General features: G+C 52.3%; 1 protein-coding gene across 1 annotated transcript in view; it reads right to left on the bottom strand.

Annotated features, from left to right (window-relative positions):
* LOC138751125 (chromodomain-helicase-DNA-binding protein 4-like) overlaps nucleotides 1-13,680 on the bottom strand; it is a gene marked incomplete at its 5' end in the record, with an annotated part of 54,159 nt that overhangs the window by 15,302 nt on the left and 25,177 nt on the right. The gene's annotated exons all lie outside the window — the stretch shown is intronic.

Below are 13,680 nucleotides of genomic sequence, written 5' to 3'. Positions count from 1 at the left end.
GCCAAGGTGTTGAGATTGGTTCCTGGTGTTTGAGTTTGAAGCCTCGGATTTGAGATTGGGGCTTAGGATTTGCGATTGGGGACGAGGTTTTGTGATTGGGGACTTGGGTTTGGGTGCGGGGCCTAGGAGGTGTGATTGGAGCCTAGGATTTGTGATTGGGGCCTAAGAGTTGAGATGGAATCCGAGGTGTTGGGATTGGTTCCTGGTGTTTGAGTTTGAAGCCTCGGGTTTGAGATTGGGGCTTAGGATTTGTGATTGGGGCCTGGGAGTTGAGATTGGTGCCTCGGCTTAGGATTGGGCCCAAGGGTTTGTGATTGAGCCCTTGAGAGTGGGACTTGGGAATTGAGACTGGGTCCTAGGGTTTGTGATTGGGGCCAAGGGTTTGGGAGTAGGGCCTATCAATTGAGATTGGGTCCTTGGTCTCGAAATTGAGTTTTCAGGTTTGTGTTTGGGGCCTAGTGTTTGTGATTAGGGCCTAGGAGTTGAGATTGAGGCTTAGGGTTCATTATTGGGGCCTAGGGTTCATTATTGGGGTCTAGGCCATCAGTGTGGACTTGGATTTGAGATTTGGGCCTAAGGATTGAGGTTAGGACCTTGGGTTTGAGATTGGGGCCAAGGGTTTTAGGAGTAGTGCCTAGGAGTTGAGATTGGGGCCTAGGTATTGAGATTGGGACCTCAGGTTTGGTAGTGGGGCGTAGGATTTGTGATTAGGGCCTAGGGGTTCTGATTAGGGCCTAGGATTTGAGATTGGGGCCTTAGATTTGTGATTAGGGCTTGGGAGGGGGGCCAAGGATTTGACAATGGGGATAGGGTTTGTGATTGGGGACTTGGGTTTGTGATTGCGGCTAGGATTTGTGAGCGAGGCCTAGTGTTTTGGAGTGGGGCTGAGGGTTTGTGATTGGGGCCTCGGGTTTGGGAGCGGGGCCTAGGATTTGCGTTTGGAGCCTTGGATATGTGATTGGGGCCTAAGAGTTGAGATGGAAGCCAAGGTGTTGGGATTGGTTCCTAATGTTTGAGTTTGGAGCCTCGGGTTTGAGATTGGTGCTTAGGATTTGTAATTAGGGACTGGGAGTTGAGATTGGGGCCTATGAGTTGAGATTGGGCCCTAGGGTTTGTGATTGGGCCCTTGGGTTTGAGAGTGGGGATAGGAGTTGAGATTGGGGCCTAGGGTTTGTGATTGGGGACGGGTTTGGGAGTGGGGCCTAGCAATTGAGATTGGGGCCTGGTGTTTGGGATAGGGGCCTTGAGTTTGGGAGTGGGGCCTATGAGTTGAGATTGGGGCATAGGGTTTGGGCCCTAGGGTATGTGATTGGGGTCTAGGATGTGGGAGACGGGCTTATGAGTTGAGATTGGGGGTTTTGGTGCCTAGGGATTGTGATTGGGGCCTACGATTTGGGAGAGTGGTTTATGAGTTGAGATTGGGGCCTATGGTTTGGGATTGGACCCAAGGGTTTGAGATTGGGAACTAGGGTTTGGGAGAGGGGCCTAGGGTTTGGGAGTGGGGCCTAGGAATTGAGATTGTATTCTAGGTCTCGTAATTGAGTCCTCAGGTTTGAGACTGGGGCCTAGGGTTTGAGTTTGGGGCCTTGTGTTTGTGACTGAGGCTTCGGAGTTGATATTGGGGCCAAGGAATCATTATTGGAGCCTCAGGTTTGGTCGTGGGTCCTAGGAGTTGAGATTGGGTCCTAGGATTTGTGATTAGGGCCTATAGGTTGTGATTAGGGCCTAGGGTTTGAGATTGGGGCCTTAGATTTGTGATTAGGGCTTGGGAGTGGGGCCAAGGATATGACAATGGGGCATAGGGTTTGTGATTGGGGACGGGTTTGTGATTGGGGCTAGGATTTGTGAGCGAGGCCAAGTTCTTGGGAGTGGGGCCTAGGGTTTTGGAGTGGGGCCTCGGGTTTGGGAGTGGGGCCTAGAATTTGTGATTGGAGCCTTGGAGTTGAGATTGGGGCCTAGGGATTGAGGGTGGGGCCTAGGGTTTCGGAGAGGAGCCTCGGGGTTGGGAGTGGGGCCTAAGATTTGTGATTGGGTCTAAGGTTTGGGATGGCGCCTCATGTTTGGGAGTGGGGACTCTGGGTTGAGATTGTGGCATAGGGTTTGGGGCCTCGGGCTTGTGATTGGGGCCTAGGGTTTGTGATTGGGGCCGTGTTTGAGAGTAGGCCCTAGGAGTTGAGACTGGAGTCTAGAAGTTGAGATTGGAGCCAGGGGTTTGGGGCCTAGGGTTTATGATTGGGGCCTAAGATTTTTGAGTGGGGCTTATGAGTTGAGATTGGGGCATAGGATTTGGGATTGGACCCAAGGGTTTGAGATTGGGAACTAGTGTTGTGATTGAGGCGAGGGTTTGTGAGCAAGGCCTAGTGTTTGGGAGTAGGGCCTAGGAGTTGCAATTGGAGCCTCGGCTTTAAGATTGGGGCCTAAGAGATGAGATGGATGGCCATGTTTTTGGGATTGTTTCCTAGTGTTTGAGTTTGGAGCTGAATGTTTGAGATTGGGGCTTAGTGTTAGTGATTGGGGCGAAGGAGTTGAGATTGGGGCCTGGGGATTGTGATTGGGGCCGAGGATTTGAGAGTGGGGCCTTGGAGTTGAGGTTGGGGCCTAGGGTTTGGGGCCTCGGGTTTGTGATTGGGGCCTATGGTTTGTGATTGGGGCCGGTTGGGAGTAGGCCCTAGGAGTTGAGATTGGAGTCTAGAAGTTGAGATTGGGGTCTCGGGTTTGTGCTTGGGGCCTAGGTGTTGAGAATGGGGCCCAGGGTTTGTGATTGAGGCGAGGGTTTGTGAGCAAGGCCTAGTGTTTGGGAGTGGGGCCTAGGGTTTGGGAGTGGGGCCTCGGGTTTGGGAGAGTGGCCGAGGATTTGAGATTGTGGCTTAGGTTTTGGGAGTGGGGCCTTGGAGTTGAGAATGGGCCCTAGGGTTTTTGATTGGGGCCTCTGGTTTGAGATTGGGGCCTAGGGTTTGGGAGAGGGGCCTAGGGTTTGGGAGTTGGGCCTTGGGTTTGGGAGTGGGGCCTATGAGTTGAGATTGGGGCATAGGGTTTGGGCCCTAGGGAATGTGATTGGGGTCTAGGATGTGGGAGACGGGCTTATGAGTTGAGATTGGGGGTTTTGGTGCCTAGGGTTTGTGATTGGGGCCTACGATTTGGGAGAGTGGTTTATGAGTTGAAATTGGGGCCTATGGTTTGGGATTGGACCCAAGGGTTTGAGATTGGGAACTAGGGTTTGGGAGAGGGGCCTAGGGTTTGGGAGAGGGGCCTAGGAATTGAGATTGTATTCTAGGTCTCGTAATTGAGTCCTCAGGTTTGAGATTGGGGCCTAGGGTTTGAGATTGGGGCCTTGTGTTTGTGACTGAGGCTTCGGAGTTGATATTGGGGCCTAGGAATCATTATTGGAGCCTCAGGTATGGTCGTGGGGCCTAGGAGTTGAGATTGGGTCCTAGGATTTGTGATTAGGGCTTGGGAGTGGGGCCAAGGATATGACAATGGGGCATAGGGTTTGTGATTGGGGACGGGTTTGTGATTGGGGCTAGGATTTGTGAGCGAGGCCAAGTTCTTGGGAGTGGGGCCTAGGGTTTTGGAGTTGGGCCGAGGGTTTGTGATTGGGGCCTCGGGTTTGGGAGTGGGGCCTAGGATTTGTGATTGGAGCCTTGGATTTGAGATTGGGGCCTAAGAGTTGAGATGGAATCCAAGGTGTTGGGATTGGTTCCTTATGTTTGAGTTTGGAGCCTCGGGTTTGAGATTGGCTCTGGATTTGTAATTGGGGACTGGGAGTTGAGATTAGGGCCTATGAGTTGAGATTGGGCCCTAGGGTTTGTGATTGGGGACTATGGTTTGGGAGTGGGGCCTAGCAATTGAAACTGGGGCCTGGTGTTTGTGATTGGGGTCTAGGAGTTGAGATTGGGTCTTCAGGTTCATTACTGGGGCCTCGGGTTCATTATTGGGGTCTAGGCCATGAGTGGAGTCTAGGAGTTCAGATTGGGGTCTAGAAGTTGAGATTGGGGCCCAGGTCTTGGGATTGGGTCCTAGTGTTTGAGATTTGGACTTCGGGGTTGTGATTGGGGACTCGGTGTTGAGAATGGGGCCCAGGGTTTGTGATTGAGGCGAGGGTTTGTGAGCAAGGCCTAGTGTTTGGGAGTGGGTCTTAGGAGTTGCGATTGGGTCCTTGATCTCAGGATTGAGACCTCAGGTTTGAGATTGAGGCCCAGGGTTTTAGATTTGGGCATAGTATTTGTAATTGGGGCCTAAGAGATGTGATTGGGGCCTCGGGTTCATTATTGGGACCTCGGGTTAACTATTGGGGTCTAGGCCATGAGTGGGGCCTAGGATTTGAGATTTCGGCCTAGGAATTGTGAATGGGGCCTTAAGTTTGAGTTTGGGGCGTAGGGTTTGGGAGAGGGGCCTAGGGTTTGTGAGTGAGGCCTAGGGCGTGAGTGGTGCCTAGGGTTTGTGATTGGGGCTAAGGTTTTGGAGTGGGGCCTATGAGTTGAGATTGGGGCATAAGGTTTGGGCCCTAGGGTTTGTGATTGGGATCTAAGATTTGGGAGTGGGGCTTATGAGTTGAGATTAGGGCATAGGGTTTGGGGCCAAGGGTTTGTGATTGGGGCCTAGGATTTGGGAGGGGGGCTTATGAGTTGAGATTGGGGCATAGGGTTTGGGATTGGACCCAAGGGTTTGAGATTGGGAACTAGGGTTTGGGAGAGGGGCCGAGGATTTGGGAGAGGGGCCAAGGGTTTGGGAGCGTGGCCTAGGAGTTGCGATTGGAGCCTAGGATTTGTGATTGGGGCCTCAGAGTTGAGATGAAAGCCAAGGTGTTGAGATTGGTTCCTGGTGTTTGAATTTGAAGCCTCGGATTTGAGATTGGGGCTTAGGATTTGTGATTGGGGCTAGGGTTTGTGAGCGAGGCCTAGTGTTTGGGAGTTTGGCCTAGGGTTTGAGAGTGGGTCTCAGGTTTGTGATTGGGGACTTGGCTTTGGGAGCGGGGCCTAGGAGTTGCGATTGGAGCCTAGGATTTGTGATTGGGGCCTAAGAGTTGAGATGGAATCCGAGGTGTTGGGATTGGTTCATGGTGTTTGAGTTTGAAGCCTCGGGTTTGAGATTGGGGCTCAGGATTTGTGATTGGGGCCTGGAGTTGAGATTGGGACCTATGAGTTGAGATTGGACCCAAGGGTTTGTGATTGAGCCCTTGAGTTTGAGAGTGGGGCATAGGCATTGAGATTGGGTCCTAGGGTTTGTGATTGGGGCCAAGGGTTTTGGAGTGGGGCCTAGCAACTGAGATTGGGTCCTTGGTCTCAAAATTGAGTCTTCAGGTTTGAGATTGGGGCCTAGTGTTTGTGATTTGTGCCTAGGAGTTGAGATTGAGGCTTAGGGTTCATTATTGGGGCCTAGGGTTCATTATTGGGGTCTCGGCCATTATTTGGGACTAGGATTTGAGATTTGGGCCTAAGGATTGAAGTTAGGACCTTGGATTTGAGATTGGGGCCAAGGGTTTTAGGAGTAGGGCCTAGGAGTTGAGATTGTGGCCTAGGGTTTGTGCTTGGGGCCTAGGTGTTGAGAATGCGGCCAAGGGTTTGTGATTGAGGCGAGGGTTTGTGATCAAGGCCTAATGTTTGGGAGTGGTGCCTCGGAGTTGTAATTGGAGCTTCCAGTTTGTGATTGAGGCCTAAGAGATCTCGGGATTGAGACCTCAGGTTTGAGATTGAGTCCCAGGGTGTTAGATTTGGGCCTAGTGTTTGTGATTGGGGCCTAAGAGATGAGATTGGGGTCTCGGGTTCATTATTGGGGCCGAGGTTCACTATTGGGGTCTAGGCCATGAGTGGGGCCTAGGATTTGAGATTTCTGACTAGGAATTGTGAATGGAGCCTAAAGTTTGAGATTGGGGCGTAGGGTTTGGGAGAGGGGCGTAGGGTTTGGGAGTGGTGCCTAGGGTTTGGGTGTGGGACCTAGGGTTTGTGAGTGGGGTATAGGTTTTGTGATTGGGGCTAAGGTTTGAGAGTGGGGCCTCGTTTGGGAGTGGGGCCTATGAGTTGAGATTGGGGCATAGGGTTTGGACCCTAGGGTGTGTGATTGGGATCTAGGATTTGGGAGAGGGGCTTATGAGGTGAAATTGGGGCACAGTGTTTGAGATTGGGAACTAGGGTTTGGGAGAGGGGCCGAGGGTTTGGGAGAGGGGCCTAGGAATTGAGATTGGATCCTAGGTCTAGGAATTGAGTCCTCAGGTTTGAGATTGGGGCCTTGTGTTTGTGATTGGGGCCTCGGAGTTGAGATTGGGGCCGAGGGATTGAGGTTGGGGGTTAGGGTTTTGGAGAGGGACCTCGGGTTTGGGAGTGGGGCCTAAGATTTGTTATTGGGTATAAGGTTTGGGATGGCGCCTCGTGTTTGGGAGTGGGGCCTCTGAGTTGAGATTGTGGCATAGGGTTTGGGGCCTAGGGCTTGTGATTGGGGCCTAGGGTTTCTAATTGGGGCCGTGTTTGGGAGTAGGCCCTAGGAGTTGAGATTGGAGTCTAAAAGTTGAGATTGGAGCCGAGGGTTTGGGGCCTAGGGTTTATGATTGGGGCCTAAGATTTTTGAGTGGGGCTTATGAGTTGTGATTGGGGCATAGGGTTTGTGATTGGGGCTAAGGTTTGGGAGTGGGGCTTTTGAGTTGAGATTAGGGCATAAGGTTTGGTGCCTAGGGTTTGTGATTGGGGCCTAGGATTTGGGAGAGGGGCTTATGAGGTGAAATTGGGGCACAGTGTTTGAGAATGGGAACTAGGGTTTGGCTGAGGTGCCTAGGGTTTGGGAGAGGGGCCTAGGAATTGAGATTGGATCCTAGGTCTAGGAATTGAGTCCTCAGGTTTGAGATTGGGACCTAGGGTTTGAGATTGGGGCCTTGTGTTTGTGATTGGGGCCTTGGAGTTGAGATTGGGGCCAAGGGATTGAGGTTGGGGCCTAAGGTTTCGGAGAGGGCCCTCGGGGTTGGGAGTGGGGCCTAAGATTTGTTATTGGGTATAAGGTTTGGGATGGCGCCTCGTGTTTGGGAGTGGGGCCTCTGAGTTGTGATTGTGGCATAGGGTTTGGGGCCTAGGGCTTGTGATTGGGGCCTAGGGTTTGTAATTGGGGCCGTGTTTGGGAGTAGGCCCTAGGAGTTGAGATTAGAGTCTAAAAGTTGAGATTGGTGCGGAGGGTTTGAGGTCTAGGGTTTATGATTGGGGCCTAAGATTTTTGAGTGGGGCTTATAAGTTGAGATTGGGGCATAGGGTTTGGGATTGGACCCAAGGGTTTGAGATTGGGAACTAGTGTTGTGATTGGGGCGAGGGTTTGTGAGCAAGGCCTAGTGTTTGTGAGTGGGGCCTAGGAGATGCAATTGGAGCCTCAGCTTTGTGATTGGGGCCTAAGAGATGAGATGGATGGCCAAGTTTTTGGGATTGTTTCCTAGTGCTTGAGTTTGGAGCTGAGTGTTTGAGATTGGGCCTTAGTGTTAGTGATTGGAGCGCAGGAGTTGAGATTGGGGCCTGGGGTTTGATATTGGGGCCTGGGGTTTGTGATTGGGGCCGAGGATTTGGGAGTGGGGCCTTGGAGTTGAGGTTGGGGCCTCGGGTTTGTGATTGGGGCCGTTTGGGAGTGGGCCCTAGGAGTTGAGATTGGAGTCTAGAAGTTGAGATTGGGGCCTAGGTTTTGGGGCCCAGGGTTTGTGAGCAAGGCCTAGTGTTTGGGAATGGGGCCTAGGGTTTGGGAGTGGGGCCTCGGGTTTTTGATTGGGGCCTCTGGTTTGATATTGGGGCCTAGGGTTTGGGAGTTGGGCCTTGAGTTTGGGAGTGGGGCCTATGAGTTGAGATTGGGGAATAGGGTTTGGGCCCTAGGGTATGTGATTGGTGTCTAGGATTTTGGAGACGGGCTTATGAGTTGAGATTGGGGCATAGGGTTTGGTGCCTAGGGTTTGTTATTGGGGCCTACAATTTGGGAGAGTGGCTTATGAGTTGAGATTGGGGCATAGGGTTTGGGATTGGACCCAAGGGTTTGAGATTGGGAACTAGGGTTTGGGAGAGGGGCCTAGGGTTTGGGAGTGGGGCCTAGGAATTGAGATTGGATCCTAGGTCTCAGAATTGAGTCCTCAGGTTTGAGATTGGGGCCTAGGGTTTGAGATTGGGGCCTTGTGTTTGTGATTGGGGCCTCGGAGTTGAGATTGGGGCCTAGGAATCACTATTGGGGCCTCAGGTTCATTATCGGGGTCTTGGCCATGATTGGGGCCTAGGATTTGTGAGTAGGGCCTAGGGGTTCTGATTAGGGCCTAGGGTTTCAGATTGGGGCCTTAGATTTGTGATTAGGGCTTGGGAGTGGGGCCAAGGATATGACAATGGGAGATAGGGTTTGTGATTGGGGCTAGGAATTGTGAGCGAGGCCTAGTTCTTGGGAGTGGGGCCTAGGGTTTTGGAGTGGGGCCTTAGGTTTTGGAGCGGGGCCTAGGATTTGCGATTGGAGCCTTGGATTTGTGATTGGGGCCTAAGAGTTGAGATGGAAGCCAAGGTGTTGGGATTGGTTCCTTATGTTTGAGTTTGGAGACTCGGGTTTGAGATTGGGGCTTAGGATTTGTAATTGGGGACTGGGAGTTGAGATTGGGGCCTATGAGTTGAGATTGGGTCCTAGTGTTTGTGATTGGGCCCTTGAGTTTGTGACTGGGGACTAGGGTTTGGTAGTGGGGCCTAGCAATTGAGACTGGGGCATGGTGTTTGTGATTGGGGTCTAGGAGTTGAGATTGGGGCTTCGGGTTCATTATTGGGGCCTAGGGTTCATTATTGGGGTCTAGGCCATGAGTGGCGCCTAGGAGTTGAGATTGGGATCTAGAAGTTGAGATTGGGGCCCAGGTCTTGGGATTGGGTCCTAGTGTTTGAGATTTGGGCTTCGGGTTTGTGATTGGGGCCTCGGTGTTGAGAATGGGGCCCAGGGTTTGTGATTTAGGCGAGGGTTTGTGAGCAAGGCCTAGTGTTTGGGAGTGGTTCTTAGTAGTTGCGATAGGGTCCTTGATCTCGGCATTGAGACCTCAGGTTTGAGATTGAGGCCCAGGGTTTTAGATTTGGGCCTAGTGTTTGTGATTGGGGCCTAAGAGATGGGATTGGGGCCTCGGGTTCATTATTGGGGCCTCGGGTTCACTATTGGGGTCTAGGCCATGAGTGGGGCCTAGGATTTGAGATTTCGGCCTAGGAATTGTGAATGGGGCCTTAAGTTTGAGATTGGGGCGTAGGGTTTGGGAGAGGGGCCTAGGGTTTGAGAGTGGGGCCTAGGGTTTGTGAGTGGGGCCGAGGGGTTGTGATTGGGGCTAAGGTTTGGGAGTGCGGCCTCATTTGGGAGTGGGGCCTATGAGTTGAGATTGGGCCCTAGGGTTTGTGATTGGGATCTAAGATTTGGGAGTGGGGCTTATGAGTTGAGATTAGGGCATAGGGTTTGGGGCCTAGGGTTTGTGATTGGGGCCTAGGATTTGAGAGGGGGGCCTATGAGTTGAGATTGGGACATAGGGTTTGGGATTAGACTCAAGGGTTTGAGATTGGGAACTAGGGTTTGGGAGAGGGGCCTAGGGTTTGGGAGAGGGGCCTAGGGTTTGGGAGCGGGGCCTAGGAGTTGAGATTGGAGCCTAGGATTTGTGATTGGGGCCTCAGAGTTGAGATGGAAGCCAAGGTGTTGAGATTGGTTCCTGGTGTTTGAGTTTGAAGCCTCGGATTTGAGATTGGGGCTTAGGATTTGCGATTGGGGACGAGGTTTTGTGATTGGGGACTTGGGTTTGGGTGCGGGGCCTAGGAGTTGTGATTGGAGCCTAGGATTTGTGATTGGGGCCTAAGAGTTGAGATGGAATCCGAGGTGTTGGGATTGGTTCCTGGTGTTTGAGTTTGAAGCCTCGGGTTTGAGATTGGGGCTTAGGATTTGTGATTGGGGCCTGGGAGTTGAGATTGGTGCCTCGGCTTAGGATTGGGCCCAAGGGTTTGTGATTGAGCCCTTGAGAGTGGGGCTTAGGAATTGAGACTGGGTCCTAGGGTTTGTGATTGGGGCCAAGGGTTTGGGAGTAGGGCCTATCAATTGAGATTGGGTCCTTGGTCTCGAAATTGAGTTTTCAGGTTTGTGTTTGGGGCCTAGTGTTTGTGATTAGGGCCTAGGAGTTGAGATTGAGGCTTAGGGTTCATTATTGGGGCCTAGGGTTCATTATTGGGGTCTAGGCCATCAGTGTGGACTTGGATTTGAGATTTGGGCCTAAGGATTGAGGTTAGGACCTTGGGTTTGAGATTGGGGCCAAGGGTTTTAGGAGTAGTGCCTAGGAGTTGAGATTGGGGCCTAGGTATTGAGATTGGGACCTCAGGTTTGGTAGTGGGGCGTAGGATTTGTGATTAGGGCCTAGGGGTTCTGATTAGGGCCTAGGATTTGAGATTGGGGCCTTAGATTTGTGATTAGGGCTTGGGAGGGGGGCCAAGGATTTGACAATGGGGATAGGGTTTGTGATTGGGGACTTGGGTTTGTGATTGCGGCTAGGATTTGTGAGCGAGGCCTAGTGTTTTGGAGTGGGGCCGAGGGTTTGTGATTGGGGCCTCGGGTTTGGGAGCGGGGCCTAGGATTTGCGTTTGGAGCCTTGGATATGTGATTGGGGCCTAAGAGTTGAGATGGAAGCCAAGGTGTTGGGATTGGTTCCTAATGTTTGAGTTTGGAGCCTCGGGTTTGAGATTGGTGCTTAGGATTTGTAATTAGGGACTGGGAGTTGAGATTGGGGCCTATGAGTTGAGATTGGGCCCTAGGGTTTGTGATTGGGCCCTTGGGTTTGAGAGTGGGGATAGGAGTTGAGATTGGGGCCTAGGGTTTGTGATTGGGGACGGGTTTGGGAGTGGGGCCTAGCAATTGAGATTGGGGCCTGGTGTTTGTGATTGGAGCCTAGGAGTTGAGATTGGGGCCTGGTGTTTGTGATTGGAGCCTAGGAGTTGAGATTGGGGCTTCTGGTTCATTACTGGGGCCTCGGGTTCATTATTGGGGTCGATGCCATGAGTGGAGCCACAGAGTTGAGATTGGGGTCCAGACGTTGATATTGGAGCCCAGGTCTTGGGATTAGGTCCTTGTGTTTGAGATTTGGGCTTCGGGTTTGTGATTGGGGCCTCTGTGTTGAGAATGGGGCCCAGGGTTTGTGATTGGGGCGAGGGTTTGTGAGCAAAGCCTAGTGTTTGGGAGTGTGTCTTAGGAGTTCTGATTGGGTCCTTGATCTTGGGATTGAGACCTCAGGTTTGAGATTGAGGCCCAGGGTTTTAGATTTGGGCCTAGTGTTTGTGATTGGGGCCTAAGAGATGATATTGGGGCCTCAGGTTCATTATTGGGGCCGAGGGTTCACTATTGGGGTCTAAGCCATGAGTGGGGCCTAGGATTTGAGATTTCGACTAGGAATTGTGAATGGGGCCTTAAGTTTGAGATTGGGGTGTAGGGTTTGAGAGTGGGGCCTAGGGTTTGGGAGTGGGGCCTAGGGTTTGGGAGTGGGGCCTAGGGTTTGGGAGAGGGGCCTAGGATGGTTTGAGATTGGGGCCTAAGGTTTGAGATTTGGGCCTAAGGTTTGGGAGAGGGGCCTAGGAATTGAGATTGCATCCTAGGTCTCGGAAATGAGTCCTCAGGTTTGAGATTGGGGCCTAGGGTTTGAGATTGGGGCCTTGTGTTTGTGATTGGGGCCTCGGGTTCATTATCAGGGTCTTGGCCGTGATTCGGGCCTAGGATTTGTGATTGTGGCCTAGGAATTGAGATTGGGACCTCAGGTTTGGTAGTGGGGCCTAGGAGTTGAGATTTGGGCCTAGGATTTGTGATTAGGGCCTAGGGGTTCTGATTAGAGCCTAGGATTTGTGAGTGGGGTCTAGGTTTTGTGATTGGGGCCGAGGAATTGAGATTGGGGCCGAGGGATTGAGGTTGTGGCCTAGGGTTTCGGAGAGGGGCCTCGGGGTTGGGAGTGGGGCCTCAGATTTGTGATTGGGTCTAAAGTTTGGGAGTGGCGCTTCGTGTTTGGGAGTGGGGCCTATGAGTTGAGATTGTGGCATAGGGTTTGGGGCCTAGGGTTTGTGATTGGGCCCTAGGATTTGTGAATGGGGCTTATGAGTTGAGATTGGGGCATAGGGTTTGGGATTGGACCAAAGGGTTTGAGATTTGAAACTAGTGTTGTGATTGGGGCGAGGGTTTGTGAGCAAGGCCTAGTGTTTGGGAGTGGGGCCTAGGAGTTGCAATTGGATCCTCGGCTTTGAGATTGTGGCCTAAGAGATGAGATGGATGGCCAGGTTTTTGGGATTGTTTCCTAGTGTTTGAGTTTGGAGTCTTGGGTTTGAGATTGGGGCTTAGTGTTAGTGATTGGGGCGTAGGAGTTGAGATTGGGGTCGATGATTTGGGAGTGGGGCCTAGGAGTTGAGGTTTGGGCCTAGGGTTTGGGGCCTCGGGTTTGTGATTGGGGCCTAGGCTATGTGATTGGGGCCGTGTTTGTGAGTAGGCCCTTGGAGTTGAGATTGGAGTCTAGAAGTTGAGATTGGGGCCTAGGAGTTAAGATTGGGGCCTTGGGTTTGGCATTGGGGCCTGGGGTTTGTGATTGGGTCTAGGGTTGGTGACTGGGGCCTGGGGTCTGTGAGTGGGATCTCGGATTTGTGACTGGGGCCTAGGGTTTGGGGATGGAGCCTAGGGTTTGGGAGTGTTTGTAAATGAGGCCTCATGTTTGGGAGTGGGTCTAGGGTTTGTAAATAGGGCCTAGGGTTTGTGATGGTGACCTAAGAGATGAGATGGAGGCCTCGGGTTTGAGAGTGGGGCCTTGGAATTGTGAGTGGGGCCTTGAAGTTGAGATTGGGGCCTAGGGTTTGGGATTGGAGACCAGGGTTTGTGATTGGGGATAGGGTTTGTGAGTGGGGCCTAGAGTTTTGGTGTGGGGTCTAGTGTTTGTGATTGGGGCCGAGTGTTTAGGAGTGGGGCCTTGGAGTTGAGATTGGGGCCTAGGGTTTGTGTTTGGAGCCTAGGGTTTATGATTGAGGCCTAGGGTTTGGCAGTGGGGCCTAGAAGTTGAGATTGGGGACTTGAGTTTGTGATTGGGTCCTAGGGTTTGGGAGTGGGGCCTTGGAGTTAAGATTGTGGCCAAGGGCTTGTGTTTGGGTCCTATGGTTTGAGAATGGGGCCTAGGGTTTGTGATTGGGGATAGGGTTTGGCATTGGGGCCTTGGGTTTGGAAGTGGGGCTAGTAGTTGAGATTGGGGCATAGGGTTTGGGATTGCAACCTCGGATTTGATATTGGGCTCTCGGGTTTGACATTGGGACTATGGTTTAAGATTTGGGTCTAGGGTTTGGGAGTGGGGCCTCGGAGTTAAGATTGGGGCCTTGAGTTTGGGAGTGGGGCCTAGGTGTTGAGATTGAGGTCTAGGGTTTGTGATTGGTTCTAGGGATTTTGAGCGAGGCCTAGTGTTTGGGTGTCAGGTCTGGGGTTTGTGATTGGGGATAGGGTTTGTGAGTGGGGCCTAGGGTTTGGGAGTGTTTGTAAATGAGGTCTAAGGTTTGGGATTGGGGCCTCGGGTTTGTGATTGGCACCTCGGAGTTGAAATTGCGGCTTAGGGTTTGAGATTGGGGCCTAGGATTTGGGAGCCGGGCCAAGGAGCTGCGACTGGGGCCTCGGGTTTGTGATTCGGGCCTAGGTTTTGTGATTGGGTCCTAGGGTTTGGCAGTTGAGCCTAGGAGTTGA

Source organism: Narcine bancroftii, unplaced genomic scaffold (genome assembly GCF_036971445.1).
Source record: "Narcine bancroftii isolate sNarBan1 unplaced genomic scaffold, sNarBan1.hap1 Scaffold_73, whole genome shotgun sequence".
Lineage (NCBI taxonomy): Eukaryota > Metazoa > Chordata > Chondrichthyes > Torpediniformes > Narcinidae > Narcine > Narcine bancroftii.
This window is presented reverse-complemented; position numbering and strand designations above follow the sequence as displayed.